The following is a 5,524-nucleotide window of genomic DNA, read 5'->3' as shown; positions in this document are numbered from 1 at the left end:
TGGCACCATTAGAACTCATACATTCTGATCTTTGCGAGATGAATGGTGTGTTGACTAAAGGTGGAAAGAGATACTTCATGACATTGATAGATGATTCCACTAGATATTGCTATGTGTATCTGTTAAATACTAAAGATGAGGCTCTACACTACTTTAAAATCTATAAGGCAGAAGTTGAAAATCAACTTGAAAAGAAAATTAAACGAGTCCGGTCAGATCGTGGTGGAGAGTACTTCTCGAGTGAGTTTGATTCCTTCTGTGCGGAACACGGCATTATTCATGAGAGGACGCCTCCCTATTCACCCCAGTCAAACGGGGTTGCCGAGCGGAAAAACCGTACTCTAACTGATTTGGTTAACGCCATGTTAGATACATCGGGTTTATCCAAGGCATAGTGGGGGGAGGCTATATTGACGGCATGTCATGTCCTGAATAAAGTTCCGACAAAGGATAGTGAGATCACTCCCTATAAGAAATGGGCAAAGAGAAGGACGACACTCTCGTACTTGCGCACTTGGGGCTGTTTGGCGAAAGTCAACGTGCCGATCCCCAAAAAGCGTAAGCTTGGACATAAGACCGTGGACTGCATTAATTTGTGCTACGCTAAGAACAGCGTTGGCTATAGATTTCTAGTAGTGAAATCTGAGGTACCTGACCAGAAGATCGGTACAATTATGGAGTCTAAGGATGCTACATTCTTTGAGGATATTTTTCCTATGAGAGATATGCAAAGCACTTCTAGACAGGAATCTGAGGAGACTCCTGAACCTGCCATCCCTATGGAATATTATGAACAAACACATGATGAAAATCCCGAGGAGGATGACGAGGAAACCCTTGGTAGGGGCAAGAGACAAAGGACTGCAAAGACCTTTGGTGATGATTTCTTCGTGTACCTCGTGGATGATACTCCCACTTCTATTTCAGAAGCGTATGCCTCTCCAGAAGCTGACTACTGGAAGGATGCGGTCCGTAGCGAGATGGATTCCATCATGGCTAACGGGACATGGGAGATCACTGACCGTCCCTATGGTTGCAAACCACTGGGATGTAAGTGGGTGTTCAAAAAGAAGCTTAGGCCCGATGGTACGATTGAAAAGTACAAGGCTAGGCTTGTGGCCAAGGGCTATGACCAGCAAGAAGAGGAAGATTTCTTTGATACTTATTCACCTGTGGCTAGACTGACCACCATTCGAGTATTACTCTCGTTGGCGGCCTCACATGGTCTTCTCGTCCATCAAATGGATGTTAAGACGGCTTTTCTAAATGGAGAGCTAAAGGAGGAAATCTACATGCAACAGCCTGATGGCTTTGTGATAGATGGTCAGGAAAGAAAGGTGTGTAGGTTGATAAAATCTTTATATGGCCTGAAACAAGCACCTAAGCAATGGCATGATAAGTTTAATACAACTCTGACATCTGTTGGTTTCGTTGTTAATGAGGCTGACAAATGTGTATACTATCGCCATGGTGGGGGCGAAGGAGTTATACTGTGCTTGTATGTTGATGACATACTGATATTCGGAACAAACCTCAAAGTCATTGAGGAGGTCAAATCGTTTCTATCTCAGAACTTTGAGATGAAAGACCTTGGTGTGGCTGATGTTATCTTGAACATCAAGCTACTGAGAGATAATGAGGGTGGGATCACACTTCTGCAATCCCATTACGTTGAGAAGGTGTTGAGTCGCTTTGGATATTCGGACTGCACACCATCTCAAACACCATATGATCCTAGCGTATTGATTCGAAAGTCCAAAGGCATGGCTAAAGATCAATTGAGATACTCTCAAATCATTGGTTCACTGATGTACCTAGCGAGCGCAACGAGGCCTGACATCGCGTTTGCTGTGAGCAAACTGAGCCGGTTTGTTTCCAAACCGGGTGATGTACATTGGCATGCTGTTGAGAGAGCTATGCGCTATCTGAAAGGTACTATGAACTATGGACTTCACTATACCGGATATCCGTCGGTACTTGAAGGGTATAGTGATGCGAATTGGATCTCTGATGCTGATGAGATGAAGGCCACAACTGGGTATATGTTTACTCTTGGAGGTGGCGCTGTTTCCTGGAAGTCTTGCAAGCAAACGATCTTAACGAGATCGACAATGGAAGCAGAATTAACGGCATTAGACACATCTGGTGTTGAAGCGAGATGGCTTCGAGATCTTTTGATGGACTTGCCATTGGTTGATAAACCGGTTCCGGCTATCCTTATGAACTGTGACAATCAGACTGTCATCACCAAGGTGAAGAGTTCAAAGGACAACATGAAGTCCACCAAACACATAAGAATGAGATTAAAAGCTGTCAGAAAATTAAGAAACTCCGGAGTGATAGCGTTGGACTATGTCCATACGGCTAAGAATCTGGCAGATCCCTTTACAAAAGGGCTATCACGTGTTGTGATAGATAATACATCGAGGGAGATGGGTATGAGACCCACATGAGTTGCCATGGTGGTAACCCAACCTATGTGATCGGAGATCCCGTGAACTAGGACCTGGGAAAACAAGCCAGTGGTGAACTGAGGAGAGTAACTATACTAACCCACTCCGTTGGAGATGCAATACTCTCGATATTGTATGGTAGGATGACTACGGTCTCAATGTGTTCCAAAGCTTATAAAAGCAAGATGCTATCCTACAGAGCGATCTTTGGAGGAACACACCTATATGAGTCCGACTGTTGGTCACAGTCTATGAGATTGGGGTGATCTCTAGTAAGCTCATGAATAGGCCAGGAGTGTGACTTATATGCTCCACCCGAGGGGTCAGCCTTCGGCAGCCTAGTACTAGTAAGACATGTAGTGAAACTTCTTTACGCCAAACTGACAATTCAAGGCATAGTCCATTGTTCAGTTGTGAAGGAGTGTAGCCACTTGTTCTAGGTGAAGTTCAACCTTAACAGGTCTTTACTGAAACACTGGTATATCGAAACAGCAATTGGAACAGAGGACACAATGGGCCCTCGAGATCTGGTGGGGGATTGCTGAAATCTGAGATGGGCTCTAGGCCCATATTGCAATTTCTGGAAAATCTCTAAGGGCCCATGTGGGTTATATGGCACTAGGTGTGGTGGGAAGTTTAGTCCCACCCAGGAAGTGGAAGGAGAGTTGGAGTGGTTTATAAGGGTTTCTCTTCTACATGCTATTGGAGCTTGAGAAGAGAAGAGGCCCTCGCGCACTCCTCCTCCGCCGCCCGCCTCGCCACGCCACGCCTCGTCACGTCGCGACGCGGGTTGCGGGATTGAGCCGAGCCGAGCTCACACCTACGCGCTTATTTTTGCCAGTCACTAACGGAGAGTTCTCTGACAGCTGGGCCACGATCTGAGACGTCGGATCGTGAGCTGTCACGGACTCGGACGTGGGTCGAGCCCACGTCTCTCCACGCGGCTGCGCCTATAAGTATGCGGTGTCTCCTAACCCTAGCCGCCACGAACAGATCACTTCTGCTCACGCGCACGCCCACCATCGTTCCTTTGCTGCTGCTGTCGCCGGTGACTCCATCCCGTCCGCCACGTACACGGTCGATGGGAGAGCAGGTCTCCGAAACCACGCCCTTCTGGTTCCTGTACGGGGTAAGGGGCGAATAGATTTTTGGGCAGCGATTACGCGACTGCTCGCTTCCGATCGTCTACTTCTTCTACGTCCGCGTCGCCTTCATCATCACCATGTCCACCGACGCCGACCGTGCCACCGCCGAGAAAGCTGAAGCCGACAAGAAGGTCGCCAAGGACGCCGTTGCTGCCACCAAAGCCGCGGCCTCTGCGTGGCCTACTGGAGGGTATAACTCGTTTATCCCGCTCCTGATTATTTTCATATTAGCAGTACTAGCAGTATGTGTAGATTTGTCTACTGTTTGCTTAGTACGTGCATGTTTAGATCAGAGTCAGTACGTCATCAACTTAGTCGATGCCATGCTAGCGATTTACTCATGGATTAATTTAATCGAAAAATTGCCTATTTACTCAACAATAGTGTCATCAGAAAACCATTGTTTCAGGTTTTGGCTTCTGTGGTGAAGTCCTTTATCAAACACGCTCCGTGCCTGGGACAACACATACATGCGGGCCCTCCGTGCTCAGGAGAGCATGCACCATCATCCACTCACCGGCCGTCACGTATGCACGGCCGGGCCTGCCACCACGTACGGGAGGTCAGGAGATCACGCGAGAGGCGGCCATTCGCAACCGTCCGTCAAAAACCAGCATGCACGTACGGAGTACGTACGTACTCCGGCAAGCAAAAGTAGAACCGGTCGCCGTCAGCGAAACCCGGCCCGTGAACCGGCACACGCCGGCCGCCTCCCTCCCCGGGTCCGTAACCTCCGTACGGGCGAAAGGGAAAGCTACTAGAAGCACCAAACGGACGGGGCCGGCGGCAAAGGACCACGGACGGCCGGACCCGGACGGGACGGAGGCGGGCGACCGCCGGTGGTGGGCCGGGCATCAAGTATCATCACACATGGGTCCGGGCCCGCCGCCCACATGCGCCCGGGCCAGTCTGTTCTCACCAGCGGCAGACCGGCCCACAGTAAAAAGGAGGAGCGCACCTGCTGGAGAGTGGAGGGAGAAAGAACGGAGGTTCACGGGCCACCTGGGAGGGACTCTGCAATGCATCAGTCTCGCCCACTCTCTGTACGCACAGAGATTGAGGCTTTATTACGAGGTTAATTCCTCTGGATAATGGGATTAGCAGGGGCCACCGCGGTCGAGCGGCTGGCCCTCCCTGCTTTCCCATGATTGAATTTGCTTAGTGCTGTGTCTTTCCAGGCTGCTACCCTGATCCATTCTCTTTCTCTCAAGCCAGGGAGGGAGAAGATAGAAAGACAGAGATTCCGGCTTACCACCATGTCTAGCAACCCCTAAAAATGTCATCCATTGCTACCCAGAAAGTGGCTGCGCCGTGGTCGGCGCTTTGTGGAAAGGCCGACGTTAGGCTCGTCCTCTCAGGATTCCATACAAACCACCGCGGGTGCACGGTGACCGAACACTTTTGAGAGAGCGTGACGGTGATCTCTCGAGAAGAGGCCCTGACATCCGATCTTACATGACATGCGGGGATCATCCTGAGGCGGGCAGGAGAGAAAGAAACTGAAAAATACTTGGTTGACTGCACAATAGCGGTTGCGATTCGGGAAATGCTACTACTACTACTTATGTTGATTGTTGCAGTTGTGGAACGAATTATTGCCAATAATAGATAATAATTCGAGCTGGTAGCGGGTAGTAGATGGTGATAATTCCGTGATCATTGCCACCAGCCTAGCGACAGCGTGAACACTCATATTCTACTCCAAAAGTTTGTACTTAAGCTCCCAAACCGTTGTTGGGTTCTCCCATTAGTTAAATCATGCAAGTTCAAATCTTCTTCACGCTTGCCCTACCACATGCAGCTCAGAAAGGTACTAGACTAGCACCCATCTGCACTTCTGAGTAGAATACAGTTTTCTCGGAGAACGGTGCGTACGACTCTCTGCAGAAACCAAGAGAAATTTGAAATCTCAACATCACACAACGG

This window comes from Triticum dicoccoides, chromosome 2A, assembly GCF_002162155.2.
Source record: "Triticum dicoccoides isolate Atlit2015 ecotype Zavitan chromosome 2A, WEW_v2.0, whole genome shotgun sequence".
NCBI lineage: Eukaryota > Viridiplantae > Streptophyta > Magnoliopsida > Poales > Poaceae > Triticum > Triticum dicoccoides.
The sequence above is the reverse complement of the archived record's forward strand: the minus strand, read 5'-3'. Positions refer to the sequence as shown.